The sequence below is a fragment of the Rhinoderma darwinii genome, chromosome 7 (genome assembly GCF_050947455.1).
Source record: "Rhinoderma darwinii isolate aRhiDar2 chromosome 7, aRhiDar2.hap1, whole genome shotgun sequence".
Lineage (NCBI taxonomy): Eukaryota > Metazoa > Chordata > Amphibia > Anura > Rhinodermatidae > Rhinoderma > Rhinoderma darwinii.
In genome coordinates, this window is record NC_134693.1 from 114,267,343 (window position 1) to 114,285,157 (window position 17,815).

The window sequence follows — 17,815 nt, forward strand, 5'->3', positions numbered from 1 at the left end:
GCGGATCCGGTGCACAAAATAGTCAAACGGAAACCACGGGCACCGGCTTCGTCACGTTTGAAATCAATGGTGATGGAAACTAAACCTCTGGTTTCCATCAGTGTCAGTTTGTGTCTGCTCAGGGTCACGTCAGAACGGGACCCCAACGCAGATGTGAACAGAGCCTAAATAAAATCAAGTCACAAACACACAACTACATCTCAAAGTATCATCCCAATGCACACACTCATAGGCCCCATGCACACGACCGTACATTTCATCCGTAATTACGGACCCATTCATTTCTATTGGCCACGGACACCTTTTAGTATACACCGTGTTCCTAATTATTATGCACATTGGATTTAAGTGTCATAAACATTTAATTATTAGTTTTTCAATTAAACTCATGGATGGTATTGTGTCTTAGGGCTCTTTGGATCATTGTAATCAATCTCAGACACTTGTGAGAATTAGTTTGCCAGGTGTGCCCAATCAAAGGAAAACTACTTAAGAAGGACGTTCCACATTATTAAGCAGGCCACAGGTTTCAAGCAATATGGGAAAGAAAAAGGATCTCTCTGCTGCCGAAAAGCGTGAAATAGTGCAATACCTTGGACAAGGTGTGAAAACATTGGATATTTCAAGAAAACTTAAGCGTGATCATCGTACTGTGAAAAGATTTGTGGCTGATTCAGAGCACAGATGGGTTTGTTCAAATAAAGGCATAGTGAGGAAGGTTTCTGCCAGACAAATTAATAGGATTAGGAGAGCAGCTGCTAAAATAGTCATTGCAAAGCAGCAAACAGGTATTTGAAGCCGCTGTTGCCTCTGGAGTCCCGCTAACCTCAAGGTGTAGGATCCTCCAGAGGTTTGCAAGTGTGCATAAAGCTATTATTCGACCACCCTTAAACAATGCTCACAAGCAGAAACGGTTGCAGTGGGCTCAGAAAAACATGAAGACTAATTTTCAAACCGTGTTGTTTACTGATGAGTGCCGTGCAACCCTGGATGGTCCAGATGGATGGAGTAGTGGATGGTTGGTGAATGGCCACCATGTCCCAGCAAGGAGCTGGCGGAGTCATGTTTTGGGCTGGAATCATGGGGATAGAGCTGGTAGGCCCCTTTAGTGTCCCTGGCGGTGTGAAAATTACCTCTGCAAAGTACATAGAGTTTATGACTGACCACTTTCTTCCGTGGTACAAAAAGAAGAACCTTGCCTTCCATAGCAAAATTATCTTCATGCGTGACAATGCACCACCTCATGCTGCAAAGAATACCTCTGTGTCATTGGCTGCTATGGGCATATAAGGAGAGAAACTCATAGTGTGGCCCCCATGTTCAGGGCCGCCATCAGGAATTTCAGGGCCCCCTACAGCTAAATTTTCTGGGCCCCCCTACCGTGGCACCGCCTGTTAACGGTACTCCGTCCAGCACTATATCATGGTACCCAGGGCCGCCATCAGGGGGAGTATTAGGGGTACTGATGTGAGAGGCCCGGCCAAACCTAATTGAAAGGGGGGCCCGGCAAACTGCCACGACTTGCCTTTGGTAGAAAAAAAACAGGCCCCTGCAATGGGGCCCGTTTTTTTCACCAAAAGAATGTCATGAGCTGCGGGCCCCCCTTTCAATTAGGTTTGGCCGGGCCTCTCACATCAGTACCCCTAATACCCCCCCTGATGGCGGCCCTGGGTAGCATGGGGGTCGTCATGGGGGCCGTCAAACACCGCCGCCCGTGCGACCGATCGCGCGCACCCGCAAACTCCCGCGCATGCGCACCCGCGACCGCCTGGAACCGCACACCGAATTTTGAGGCAGATTTTGACCTGCCCACACTATCTTGCCGCGTTTTTTGCCCGCGGCGATTGAGGACAGCAGACAAAAAACGCAGCGAAAAATGCATTTTCAGCCTCCCATTGATTTCGATGGGAGGTCAGAGGCGGAACCGCGGCAAGAAAGGACGTGCTGCTTTTTCTTTTTTCCGCGACTGGCTCCCATTGATTTCAGATTAAATCATGGGAGGCGGTTTTGGAAGTTTTTTGGTGCTGATTCTGACGCAGTGTCCGAGTCAATATCAAGGCCCAAAAACTCTGTGAACTGGCCCTTATTGTTATGGCTTATTCAGACGAACGTGTAATACATCCGTGCAACGTGCGTGATTTTCACGCGCCTCGCACGGACCTATGTTACTCTATGGGGCCGTGCAGACTGTCAGTGATTTTCACGCAGCGTAAAACTCACGACATGTCCTATATTTGTGCATTGTTCGAGCATCACGCACCCATTGAAGTCAATGGGTGCGTGAAAGTCACGCCCAGCACTTCCGCAGCAGTATAAACTATGAATGAAAACAGAAAATCACCACGTGCTACAAACATACAAACAGAGTGTCATAATGATGGCGGCTGCGCGAAAATCACGCTGCCACGCATTATACGCTGCTGCCACACGGAGCTGTTATGGACCTTTTGCATGCGCAAAACGCCACGTTTTTGCGCGCACAAAAATCACACGCTTGTGTAAATCCGGCCTTAGGGTAGGAACACACTAGGCATGAACACTGCGGATTTTATGCAACACATTTTATTGTGGAAAATCCGCAGCGTATTACAGTCGCAGCAGAGTGGATGAGATTTGAACAACTCTCATTCACACGCTGCAAAAAAAATGGACCTGCAGTGTGGCTTTTTAAGCCGCAGCATGTCAATGTATTCTGTGGAATCGCTGCTCCTCTGTTGCGGAAATGCTGCGGTTCTGCCGCAAAAGTCACAAATGAGAAAAAAAAAAAAGGCACTTTTTTAAATTTATAAAAAAGTTTAGACTTACCCCGGCCGTAGTCCTGGTGACGCGATCCTCTATTCTTAGCGCAGCCCGGCCTCTTGTCATGACGTTTCATCCCATGTGACCGCTGCAGCAGTCACATGGTCTACAGCGTCATCCCAGGAGGCGGGGCTACGTTCAGAAGAGAGAGATGCGTCACCAGGACTACAGCCGGGGTAAGTCTAAACTTTTTTTTCGCTGCAGGATTCCCGCAGCGGACATGCCTCACGAAACCTGCGCCACTATTTGGTGCGGTTTTGCTGTCGGAATTCCCTGCGGCTACCAGGGCGGATAAGCTGTGTAGTTTTACTCAGCATATCCGCCTAGTGTGTTCCTTATGATGTCGCTCCTGGAGCTGCTGCCGGTCTCTAAATAGGCAATTGGTCCAGTAGAATTTGGAATTATTTTTTTTGTGAACCAGCTTAAAAAAATGCAAAACTTTTGTGTTAGGGCCTGTTCACATCACCGTTCGCTTCCGCTCCGGGGTTCCGTCTGAGGTTTCCGTCGGGTGAACCCCGCAACGGAAAGTGAAAGTGACAGCACAGCTTCCGTTTCCGTCACCATTAGCGCACTCGACTACGCTATTGATTCCGTCCGAAAACCAGCCGGAATGGTGACGAACGGAAGCCATTAGCGTTGTTTCCGTCACCATTGAGATCAAGCACTTCCGGGCTTTCGCGGGTGCGCGCGCGGGCGGTCTCGAGTGCGGGCTTTCGTGGGTGCGTGCTCGCGGACGCTCGCGAGTGCGCACGCGCGGGAGTTTCCTTGTGCGCGCGATCGGGCGGGCGGTTCGACGGCCCCCATGACGAGAGGGGGGCCCGCAGCTCACGACATTCTGTGGTGAAAAAAACGGGCTCCATTGCAGGGGCCCGTTTTTTTCTACCAATGGCAAGTCGCGGCAGTTGCCGGGCCCCCCTTTCAATTCGGTTTGGCCGGGCCCCTCACACCAGTACCCCTAATACCCCCCTGATGGCGGCCCTGCCCATGTTCCTCTGACCTCAACCCTATTGAGAACCTTTGGAGCATCCTCAAGCAAAATATCTATGAGGGTGGGAGGCAGTTCACATCAAAACAGAAGCTCTGGGAGGCTATTCTGACATCTTGCAAAGATATTCAAGCAGAAACTGTCCAAATACTCACAAATTCAATGGATGCAAGAATTGTGAAGGTGATATCAAAGAAGGGGTCCTATGTTAACATGTAACTTGGCCTGTTAAGTTTTTTTTGATTGAAAGAGCTTTTGATTTCTTTAAATATGACCTCCTGATGCTGCAAATTCAACAAATTACCATTTTAGTTCTATTTACAACCTTTAAAATGTTTTGATCTCTGTTGTGCATAATAATGTGAAACAGTGCATTTTGAGTTTTTTACTTCTACAAAAAAATCTGTTATCATTAGGAGATTTGTTCAATGAAATTCGCATTATACTCCAACGGTTGATGGCTTGAAGATTATACTGACTGTCATTTGCATCGACTATTTAGGAAAATCAGCGAAAAATAACATTTGCATAATAATTTGGAACGCGGTGTATTTACAGATGGGTGTCCGTGCTGAAAAAATTATAGAACCTGTCCTATTCTTGTCCGTAATTACGGCACGGACTCTCCCATAAAAGCCTATGGACACTTCTGTAAGTACGGACAGCTACGGATGTGCATACCTAAACCATCTATATTCTCGGAAGTTTTGCTTTGCAACATGTTGGGGACAACATTTGCAGGCTCCCTTTTTTTACGGATCCGTATATATGGATCAAATATGGATGCAATGCGGACGTATTTACGGACACCCTTCCATGTATACGGTTGACTATGGATGACTACAGGTCTGTATTTACGGACAGTATTTACTGATAGATGAAAATACGGTCGTGTGCATGGGGCCATAGAACCAACCCAAGACGGTAGAATTATAGGTTGTACTTGATGGACCTGTGTCTTTTTCGTCCTTGTCAACTACGTAACGAGAAAACCACCCATATTTAGTAAAGCAATATCTGAATGATTTTATGTCTTTATATTTGTTGTATTTTATTGGAGCATTTGTGGCACACACAATGTCAACCACGATACATTATGCTGTATTTGAAAGTATTTTTAGGCATGTACTTTTTTTTTTAAACAGACTCCAAATAACTTTGTCCTAAATTTTTGTGCCTCTGGGCTCTATACATACCAGGGGTGTGTTCATCTGTTCAGCCAGCATGTTGAGGCCTTGAGGCTTATTAGACCTGCTGAAATTTACCCTAAACTAAGGAAGTATCTCTATGTTCTCATGTAGGTTGTGTGTAGACCGGAAGAAATCAGATTCCAGTAGCTGCAAGGGATTTCTGTTCAGAACATAAGATAATATATAAGCTCCTTTAATGTTATACTGTATGTATAGGGAAGAAATATAATCTCACTGACCTAGGATCATTTATCAATTCATGGTTTATCAATCAAAACTGCAATTTTAACACACACCTTTCTGATCATTTTTATACCCTCCAACATTTTAAAAATAAGAATTGGATGACCAACTACCACCACCTCTTGCCCCACATTCAATATTGTATATAGGTCTAGTGCACCCCTCCAAACACTGGCGTAGCTATAGGGGTCGCAGCGGTCGCAATTGCGACCGGGCCCCGAAGCCAGGGGGGCCCACGGCCCCCCGCACCACATCAATAAAAAGTTACTATAGTAACTCGGGCCGCGGGCCCCTGTTACTATAGTAACATACTTTACTTACCTTCCTGGTTCCGGATCGCAGAGGAGGTACTGACGTCAAGCACTGTGCGCAGCGCATGACGTCACAGCGCTATGCCGCCGCGCATTTTTTGGGGGTAAATATACGACTCAGAACTACTATTCTTTAGGGGCAAAAATGGGACATTACTACTGTGTAGGGAGTAGAAGGATGGCACTAAAACGGAACCATAACTATTTTCTTAAAGGTCACCTTTTTTTGGGGGTTGGTGCCCTGTAAGGGACAGTATAAGTGGTATTGGTAGAGGCAGTTTATCAACATCACGTTTACCTCTAATTCCTCCAGGTACTGAAATACTCAAGCCTACAGATCCCAGGTCTTCCAGAAATCCCAACCTCCATGTAACAGGTACATCAAGATTCACACATCGCAGAAATGGCACTATCTGGATTCATTCGCCAATGACTTACATGTGAATGGTAAGTGATCCAGCCTTCTAGCATTATGTTTCTGCATTTATACTGCCGCCGCTCGAGTTGCACTGCAAAGGGGCCCACTAAGGTTCTGTCTCCCAAGGGCCCACATAAACCTGGAGCCGGCCCTGGGTATCGACATAATCGGATTGACCCGCAGAATAAAGTTAACTTGTGGTTTTTACCGCATGGTGAATGCCGTAAAAACGAAACGCCCAAAAAATGGAGAATTCGCCGTTTTTTCCCATTCCACCCCACAAAGAATTTTTTTCCAGTTTCCCAGTACGTTATATGGTACAATAAATGGTGCCGTGAAAATCTACAACTGGTCTCACAAACAACAAGTCCTCATATGGCTATATCGACGGAAAAATTAAAAAATTATGACTTTTGGAAGTGGGAAGAAAAACAAATAAAGTGAAAATCTGAAAAATGGCTACGGCCATTTGTATGTACATGCTACATGAAAGCCTGTTTCAGATAAAAGTTCCCACAGCAACCAACAATATAGTTTTTAGAAGTTGAGATGGTATGAGAAATATTTCTGCTCCAAATTTGTAGGTTGTATTCTTAGGAATAAGAGGCTCCCACTCTAAATTACAATGAAATTTGCTTTGTTAGTAAATTCTTGGTCTGACATGGTCCAAGAAACAAAAGATCACGGTGACAGCATCCTCTAGCAATTGCGTGTTTATTGTGCCCAGCAAAGCATACAGAACAGCAGCAACTTTTTGACTCTCGCAATAGACATGATATATATAGACATGTCCTTGATCATTACGAACTGTTTTTAGTATGAGCAGGTATAAATGAAATATCAAATATCAAATATAAATGAAATATCAAATATCAAATATAAATGAAACATCAAAGAAATGCTGCAGTCAAGCGTCTTCTTTTATTTGTATTTTTTATTTATTGTATTTTCTAGGGGTAAGTTTTGGAGCAGGTTTTCTTTTTCTTTATTTCTTTTATTCAGGAGTTTTTCTCTTTTTTGGGGAGTACATTTTTTTTGACAGTTCATGTTGGTAAAGAATTGTGCTTGAGGGTATGTGCACACGTAGTGTTCTCAGGCATATTTCGGGGCGTTTACGCCTCGAAAAACACCTGAAAAAACGGAAGCAGAACGCCTGCAAACATCTGCCCAATGGTAAATACAGCGTTCTGTTCCAACGGGGCGTTTTTTTTACGCCTCATTTATGAAAAAACGAAACGTAAAAAGACGCCCTGCGAAAAAGAAGTGCATGTCACTTCTTGAGCCGTTTTTGGAGCCGTTTTTCATTGACTCTATAGAAAAACAGCTCCAAGAATGGCCGTAAAAAACGCAGCAAATAATGGGAGTTTGAATAAAAAACGTCTGAAATTCAGGAGCTGTTTTCCCTTGAAAACAGCTCCGTATTTTCAGATGTTTTTGAGTTTGCGTGTGCACATACCCTGACACTTTATCTTCAGACTGGTCTTTTTCCAGAAACTTTTTTGGTTTAGGCCGGGTTCCCACGTAGTGTAAACGCTGCGGAATTTCCGCAATGGAAATCTCTGCGAAAATTCCGCAGCATTTACAGTAGCAGCAAAGTGGATGAGATTTAGAAAGTCTTATACCCACGCTGCGGAACAAAACGCAGCGTAAACGTTAAGAAATTGACCTGCGATGCGGAATTTTATTTGATTTGATTTTCCGTTGCGGGTACTCCCCATTGAATTCAATGGGGATGCAATACCCGCAACAGAAAGCAACATGTTGCTACTTTGGTAAATAAAAAAAAATCATACTTACCCAGAACGCTCTCCAGCTTCCTGCAGTTCGGCCTCCTGGGATGACGTTGCATCCCATGTGACTGGCGGCTTGAGGGGGCCTGTGCCGCCATCCGACACTGCCCCCCATATGCTCGGTGGCACTGCTAGCAGCCGTTATGGCTCTACAGCAGTAGCGGCGGTACTATGGGGCCCGTGCCGCCAACAAGTATGGGCCGGGCGACGCAGGCCCTCTCATGCCTGTAAGTGTCGCTAGCACCGGAGGGGGCCCCGGTGCTAGCACAGCCAAATACATGCATTAGCGCTGAATGACCGGGCATGTTCCTTACAATGCGCCTTACAATGACGCTGATTGGCTAGCGGCACGATGACGTCATTGCGCCGCTTCCATGCTTGAAAGGCGCTGATTACCTGCGGGGCACAAGCAACAGGGTGGCTATATGTAGGGCACTGTCTACAGAGGTGGAGCACTACCTATAGGGGAAGCTATATGTAGGGCAGCATGGTGTCTATGGGGGCACTATCTACAGGGGGCATGGTGTGTGTGTGTGTGTGTGTGTGTGTGTGTGTGTGTGTGTGTGTGTGTGTGTGTGTGTGTGTGTGACAGTGTATGGTACTATTATAATCATGGACACAGTGTATGGCGCTATTATAGTTAGAGGTGCAAGAGGTATTGAGAATTTTAACTTTGTTTATAGGTGCAGAAATGTTTTAAAAGTGAGAAGCTGAAGACATCTGAGCGGAAAACTGCAGAAATGGGTCATGGCCGGTAGAAATCCATCATAGATGTCTGGACCGGAGGGAGAAGAAAAGAACTAGAATATGAGATGCCACCGGTGAGTCACTTAATGTAATTGTTTATTCTGCCTCTAATCAGCACTGTAGTCACTGTATGATCTGCAGCGAGATAATGAGTGGTATGATTTTTTTTTGGTCAAACAGCATCTCCCAGCATATCCTTACCATTGTTTGGGCCATGCTGGGAGCTGTAGTTTTACGCCGTACAAACCTATACAGCAGGGGTTGCACTAAATTGAACTGTATTTGTTGTGGTTGTATATATGTACTGATCTTGGTTCTGATGCTGTATGTAAGTACTGAGCTTTGTTCTAGTTCTGTATATACGTATGAGATTGGTTTTGGTGCTGTGTATATATGTACTGAGCTTGGTTCTGGTGCTGTATTTGTGTACTGAGCTTTGTTCTGGTGCTGTATTTATGTACTGAGGTTGGTTCTGGTGCTGTATATATGTCAGAGCTTGGTTCTAGTGCTGTATTTATGAATTGAGCTTTGTTCTGGTGCTGTCTATATGTACTTAGCTTGGTTCTAGTGCTGTATTTATGTACTGATCTTGGCTGTGGTACTGTATTTATGTACTGAGCTTGGTTTCTGATACTGTATATATGTCAGAGCTTGGTTCTGGATCTGTAGTTATATAGGATATATTTATAATAACAAAATTGCAGGGTAGATGGAATTGTTCTCAATTTATTGTATATTTAATGGGAATCTGTCAGGTAGTTTTAACCCCTTGAATACATGATCTGACAATATTTCCAAACATTCCCTTGTATGTTTTTTTCAGATGCAGCAAAATTCTTAAAATCCACTTTTAAAACGACGCACACTATATGCTAATTACTCATTAGAGGGACATGAAGATTCACATAGTCCTGCCTCCAAACCCACCTTTCCATGTTTGAGTGACATCTCCCTGGCTGATACAACTTTCTCGAATGCGCCATTGCCTTGTGGCACTATACACAAGGGGGTGGATGTGTGGCACTATACACAAAGGGGGGCTGTGTGGCACTATACACAAGGGGGAGCTGTGTGGCACTATACACAAGGAGGAGCTGTGTGGCACTATACACAAGGGGAAACTGTGTGGCACTATACACAAAGGGGAACTGTATGGCACTATTTACAAGGGAGAGGGCTGTGGCTCTCTACAGGGGGCTGAGTGTGGCGCAATCTACAGGGGTCTGTGTGTGGCACTTTCTACTTATAGTACGACGCTAGGAGTCCCGTACTATAATCATGTTTTCAGTACGGGACAGTAGTTCCAGGGAGAGTCAGGGACTCCTAGCGCCGTACATAACTATGATGCTAGGAGCCCAGCTCCCTGCAGTGTGTTCGGTCCGGAAATTGCGGCCGAAATACGATCCGTCCTTTATGGACCGAACATGCTCGTGTGAGTCCAGTCTTACAGTTATCAAAAATTATTGGTTTTTTTTAATTCTAAAAATATCTTGAAACGGTGTCTTAGCTTATTCTAGCATTAACATGAAGGTATGATTACAATGAAAGGATGAGGCAAATGGCAAATAGGTACATTCAATATTTTTATTAAGAGAATATGCACTATATGGCCATGTTCACATGACATATTTTCAGATGTAATTAGTGCGTAAAACGCTCGCATTACGCTCTGAAATACACTTGAAATACACCTGCAAATAGCTTCCCATTGATTTCAATGGGAAATACACTGTCTAGTTCATACGTGGATGAATTTTTACAAGCCTCATAGTCATCCCCATATTTTCAAATTTGGAGCCTGTACATACAACATGCCTCGCATCTCAAACTGCTTCCATTATTGAACCTACATTGAGGGTATGTTCAAACCCTGTGTTTTCAGGTGTATTTCGGGGAGTAAACGCCTCGAAATACGCCTGAAAAAAAAACGTTTTTTTACGCTTCCGTTTTAAAAAAGAAGAAGCATGTCACTTCTTGAGCCGTTTTTGGAGCTGTTTTTCATTGTCAATGGGAAAACAGCTCCAAAAACGTAGCGTAAAAAATGCCCCGTAAAAAGAAGTGCATGTCACTTCTTGAGCCGTTTTTGGAGCCGTTTTTTCATTTTTGATTATATTATAGCCAGAGACAGGGCCGGTAAATGGGGGGTCTAAAAAAAATTGAAAAAACTGTCAAATAAATTCTTAATCATCTACAAAAAAATAAAATGTATTTAAAGTTAAAGAAAAAAGAACAAGTAAACATAATTCGTATTGCTACGGTGTAGACATCCCTATCTTGACTTTTAATGCATTAAATACACAGTGTGAGGAATTAACTTGATATTTTAATGGCTTTTCAATGGCTTTTCAGGGGAAGCCACGTTATGGCAATAAGCGTGGGGCATCTCTCACCTCTACCCTTCATATTGGTAACAGCGCTATACACGCTACCTGGTTACATTGATGCAACATTTTGTATATTTGCACATATTTGGGCTTTGTAGGTAATGGGGCCTTTTGTGTATTAGCAATTCTATGGTTAGGGGGCTAGTGGTTGTGTTAGGGCTGGTGTTTGAGCACTTACCGTGGTGGTAGCCCTCTTGAATTTTGTGCATGTTTATGCCATTTTTATTGTTTTTACTTTGTCAGTGTGGTTTATACATTGTTTCTGCTTCCAACACATTAACTTTAGGAATTGACTATTCACTTGATGCCTAATATATCCCACAAATTGAAAGGGGCCATTGAAACAAAACAATCATTGTTATCCACTTCACCTGTCAGTGGTTTTAATGTTATGGCTGATAGGTGTTTATAAACCCCGTTGCAAGTAATGAAGGTCTCAATAGTTGCTGAACGGGATGTCTGGAAAGGGTTACTGAACTAGGTCTTGAGAGTTCGCTCGCCATTATCTCTTATTAGGGTTACAGTTCCGTACAGTGTTTCCTTTTCGGTTGAGCTCTTTCATCTAAACTTGCATATCTCCATTGAGAGGCAACTCAATCGGTCATAACTGCAAACGGTAGTAAGATAACAGCTGTTACCTGATAAAGTGTGCGGCAGATATTATAAAAATCGACTCCGTGTGGATTGAAACACTTTGTTTGAAAGGAATTTGGGATCACTTTTCCTTTACTGACAAATGTTTGATTCTTTCTTCACTCTTATCTAGAGGGAGTTCGTAATGGAGTCTTAAAGTGTAGTTGTGCCTTACCGTAACAAATCAGTTTAGGAATGTACACTGTCTGCAAATGGATTTTAGGGTAATAAATTCTCTGCAGCAAGGTGATAGTCAGGGGTTTCATATAGCTAAAATTGTTTAGACTTGTTTTAGAAAGAACCATGCAAACAACTGATATGCAACTTCCAATATTCCCTATTTCAAAGCTGCCTAAAAGAGGACCTGTCACCTCTCCTTACTTGTCTGTTTTCGTAAATAATTGTATTTCCCATGAAATAAAATTTTTGGAGCATCTTTACTACACGATCAAGCTTTGCTGAAATTTAATTTGCATGAAATATATGAATACTGAAATGTTAGAAAGCCCAAAATAAAAGCCAAATTCTAGGTTGTAAACTTATAATAATATTTAAAGGTGAATTAGACAATTAAATCTGTTAAATAGACCCATTAGCCAAGGCCTAGAACCACCTGGGAGAATCGATTGGTGATTTTAAATTTCCACTCACTGAAAATAATTCACATCAAAATTATTCATCCCATATATTTCAAAGGCTTTGCGTCATAACAGACGATCCCAATCACATTGGAGCTGATCGACAAGGGCCTGGCTTCACAAGATATATTTACAACGTACTATTTTTGGGTCCAATAACTCAGCTTTTTTTATTTTTTTAACAGGGTGCTAATGGGAAAAACAGCAATTCCGCCAAGGTTTTGGTTTTTTTTTTTGTTTGTTTTTTATTGTGCTGTATAAAGAACATTTGGACATTTGAACTTTTTTATATGCGTCATTACAAATGTGGGAATATCAAATATCTATAAATATTATTTTTTTACTTTGCTATTTTTGCACTATATGGGGAGTTTTAATGGAAGATATATATTTAATTATGTAAAAAAATATATATTTGTAATAATTTTGGATCATTTTATATATTTATTTTTGTTCTTGACTGTGCGATCTTCTGATCGCTCATATAATAGACTGCAATATTTCCGTATTATATGTATAGTTGCCTGTCAATGTTTTACTGACAGGCAACCTATTAGGTTGCAGTCCCACATGGTGTATTTGATTTCTAAAATTCTTGCATTGCTAAATATTTTTATCACTGGATTATATTGTACATTTTTCCACAGCATGTTTTTACACTGGAGATACAAGGCAAATATACCACGTGTGACTGCACCCTTAGGCCCTGCTTTAGGCAGAGCATAATACGCAAATACACATGGCAGACGTGTGGGTTTTTGTTAGGTAGCATCGTGGTGGGGGCACTCCACCTCTGTCTAACCTCTTAGATACTGAGGTTGCTATTGACCACATCATCTAAGGGACTATATGTCTAGGATCGGCGTTAGCTCTGTTCCCAGGTGTTGCAGCAGGGTGTCAGCTGTATGTTACATACCCGCCATCACTGTCGGTACATTTTTTTGTCGCATCACGTTAAATAGCAGTCATCAGTGCAGTAAATAAACAGCGCAGGATGGAAAGGGTTTAGTGGTGGCCAGCTTGAGAACAGATTTGCAAATAGGAGAAACTGAAAGCAGACAGCTTGATTCAATCATGTATTAAAGGGTATATATATCATGTTTATTCCTTGCTCCAATGCATCTATACTGAAAAATTATACAACTTTGCAAATCGTCTTCATTAACAAAAATTATACCGTTTTCTGTCTGCCACTCCTATGCAGATGTATGTGTCTCTATGCTTACAGACTGCAAACAAACCCTGTATAATCCGATATCATGCAGTCACGTGGTCGGGCACAGGTGGAAGAGAGCATGACACCAAGATCAGACTGAATAAGTTTTAGGCTGGGTTCACACGACCTATTTTCAGGTGTAAACGAGTCGTATTATGCCTCGATTTACGCCTGAAAATACGGCTCCAATACGTCGGCAAACATCTGCCCATTCATTTGAATGGGTTTGCCGACGTACTGTGCCGACGACCTGTAATTTACGCGTCGTCGTTTGACAGCTGTCAGAAGACGACGTGTAAAATGACTGCCTCGTCAAAGGAGTGCAGGACACTTCTTTGGATGTAATTTGAGCCGTTTTTCATTGAATTCAATGAAGAACAGCTCAAATTTACGGCCGTCAAAGACGCCTCGCAAAATGCGAGGAGGAGCAATTACGTCTGAAACGTCTGATTACGTCAGCTATCGTGTGCACATACCCTTATTTGTAGTTTGTTATCATGAGACTCAGATCTGCATATGAGCTGCTGACACACAACTTTAGGATATTTTTTTTATCAAGACTATTTGACAAGTTGCCTCATTTTTAAGCTTAGATACATTGGTGGATTTATCCTTTAAGTTTTGATGCCGGCTGTTAAAGTATGTCATCATATTTATAGGCAAAATTATGTTTAAATTAAATATAAACCCATAGTCTAAGATGCTATACATATTCTGTTTTATTAATTTACTTTTATTTACATTTAGTAAATATCAAACCCTTTGGAGTCGCAGTCATTTTTTTTATTTTTTTTATTTACGTTCTTTCGTCAACGTCTTCTACAATCCATGACTCATTTATTTTTTGACACAGCCATATGAGTGCTTGTTTTTTGCAGAACAAGTTGTCGTTTTTAATGGCACTATTTAATGTACCATATAATGTACTGGAAAACTGAAAACAATTCTATTTGGGTTGAAAAGGAAAAAAAACAGCGATTCCTCCATTGTTTTTGGGTTTCGTTTTTGCAACGTTCACCCTGCGGTAAAAACAACATATTAACTTTATTCTGCAAGTTGATATGATTACAGCGATACAATATTTATATATTTTTTTCCCGTTTAGCACTTTTGCAAGGAAAAAAAAAATTGTGTCACCATATTCTGAGAGCCATAACTTTTAGATTTTTCAGTTGATTGAGGGAAGTGAGGGCTTTTTTTGTGGGGTTAGCTGTAGTTGTTATTGGTATTAGTTTGGGGTCACTTTTTGATTACTTTTTATAAAAATTTTGGGGGAGCTAAGGTGACCAAAAATGGCACTTCTGGCGTTTTTATTCAGGATTTTTTTTAAGGTGTTCACTGTGCGGGTTAAATAACATTTTGTTAAAATAGTTTGCGATACAAATTATGATAACATTACTTTGGTTTGTTTTTTTACTATTAATATTTAATTTTTGGACATTAGAAAAAACTTTTTTTTTTTAACTCTTTTATTATTCCCCCTAGGAGACCTGAACAAGTGACAATTGTTATTGCAAAGATGGCAGAACTGGGGCCCTTCAGAAGGCACCCAGGCTGCAAAAACAAACATCGGCACCCTGCAAACCGAGATCTGAAACAGAGCTTCCCACCTACTATGTACCATTTATAATACCATTGTCTTCTTGTGTGGCAAAGGGGACTTTTTAATTCCTCAGGCACTAAGGTTCAGGACCTGGGTGGGTCTGCTATCTATGTATCCCGTATAACGATGCCCCAGATTTTTACTGAACCTGGATAAGGTTATCCTGGATGACAGCAAGTCACTTTTACAATAGGACAGTTCTGCAGCCAGATAAAAGGCAAACAAAGTTCGATCACTTATCCGCATGGTGTGGGACAAGTACTGGTAAGTTTACCAGTAACTACTGCAGGTGCTCGGAGCAGTTGTGGACCAAGAGGTCACAGCAATATACAGAAAAACCAACACTATGTAGGTAAAAGGTGATCCTTTATTCTGTAAATACATTATTGCTATATTTATTATACTTATAAATGTCAGCTTCTTCTTATCACTCAATTTGATCAAATTGTACAATAGCTGTGGGGGTTTATAGCATGGGGTAGTTGCAGGGTTTCATAACATAGGGTAGTGAATGTCCGAATATGGAATACATGGTTGCATTTGAGTCCTCTCTACACTTGCTAATAGCGGGGACCTCCATATAATGCCCACATGCCCTTTGCTCTGTTAGTTTATTACTTTGCTCTTTTCTTCTTTCCCCTCTGTCGTCCTCTCCAGCTTTTCCCAGTTTATCTTGCTTGTAACCATACAAAATAGATGATAGCAGGTAGCCTTGACATTGCCGGGCTACTATCCTTATAATGTCAAGATTTCCCTTAATTTTTGTGATTATTAATTTTTTAATTATTACTTGAGTAATAATTTTTGTCTAGTGGTTCTTCGACTATTTATATCTGAAAACCCTTTCATTTTCAGGCTATTTCCATAAAGCTATTGTCCTCATTTACATGTACAAGGCTGAAGAAATACAAATGCAAAACCCACCTCTAGTCTCCTCTACAAAGTTTGATTTTCGGATCTAAAACGTGCAATTGCCATTCTAAACTTCTAACATTTTTCGACCATAAGCTTGTAAACGACCTCAAGATAAATTTCCATATGAACAATTAGGAGGATTTTGTTGAAATGCCTTGAAGACCTCTTGACTGATGGTTGTAATAGAAGGAGATGTAACAGATCTGAGTAAAGAAAATCTTAGCTTTGTGAAGCATTGTTCTGACCACAGAGGAAGCGAAGGTACAGTGTGGGAAGTTACATTAAAAAAGAAGGATGAAATCGTGGGAATATGTCAGTTCGCTGCTCTGTCATAAATTGTTTGGAAATCTTTTGTGTACAGAGAGCTGCCCTTTTTTAATAAATGTTCTGTCTACACCACTGAGATGAGTTACATTATAACTTTTTGTTCAAAAATGGGAGATTGCCTGGTTTATATCTGTATCATCACTCCTCCATATCACACTTTATGCTGGTCAGAGACTGTATTGATTTAAAATGAGGAGTGCTGCATACCAGCTCAATGACATCTTCACTATCTACCGCATCAGGGGGCAAAGCCTGGTTTAAACTCGAAAGAATCTAACGTTTTATGGTTTACTAGTTGTAAAACATGATCGTTCATTCTCTTCAATGTGTATTGTATATTAAAAAAAGTACCAAGCAGCAAATATTAGTTTTCACTATAATAAAGAGAATCAATCAGAAAAAAAATAAACAAGCTATATATTTATATAATGCATGAAAATACTATAATATCTTACAGTGGAGTACATAGAAGTCAAGGGCCTCGTAGTAAAGATAAAAAAACGTCCCCCTTTTTATGGTGCCTTTTTTTTTCAACCAAGGACAAAAGGGTCTGTTTTTTGTTTCCCCTGCAAGGCCCTTTATATGATCCTTGGGGTAATCCCCCACCCATTTGTTAGCAGACAATGCAGTTCCTCTAGAGAGGGGAATCTTTCTCGATTTCCTATCACCCAATAACAAAGGAGATGTGGCCAACTAAGACCTTGCCTCCTCTCTCCACTGGCCCTATAGCTGCCACATGGGCTGACTTTACTTGTTATCTTACATTTAGCAGTTCTATTATGCTTAAACTGCTATATGTCTGTTTTACTACGCACTATATATGTTTTGATGACTTTACTTTGATGCTGTAACTAATATTAGGAATCCGGTTTGCATTAAAGTGGTGGTTCCAACTGGACAAGCTTTGTCCATGAGCCCTGTTGGGAGGGGGAGCCTGGTAAGGATCTCTAAATTTTAGCCAGTGCTTCTTTAATATATTGAGTATGATTTAAAGGTGAATTTCCAAAATCAATAAATAAAAGCTCCTTTATTCCATGTTAATAATGGACCAAGGTATTAAAGAGGCTCTGTCACTAGATTAAAAATGCCCTATCTCCTGTATCATTTTATCGGCGCTGGAATGTAGATAACAGCAGTGTTTTTTATTTTGAAAAACAATCTTTTTTCAGCAAGTTATGACCTTTACTACATTTATGCAAATTAGGGCCACATTGTGTGCACTTACCCTTTTAAATACATCATAAAGATATTATTGTTATTATAGCACCCACAGGACATACTGTATCATCATTAAATATGGCTTGTCAGCTTAGTAAATGCTTGTATTCCCCATTATATAATAATTCTGGAGCATATTATACATTGTACAGTTCCTCTGTTATTCCTCCTAGAATTTAAAGAATAAATTGACTACTGGGCATCACAAATTGGGGGTGTTTCAACACATAGTCTGACAATGTTCAATCAGTCCTCACAGTCTCAGACTCATACTGTCACGTTGGGTACGTGGACCCACTGGGCCGTACCACCTTGACTGTATGGCAGCTGGCCAACAGGACACAGTCTATAGTTTGTATAGTGTACCTGTGGTAGCTCAGACAGTCTCAGCTGGGACT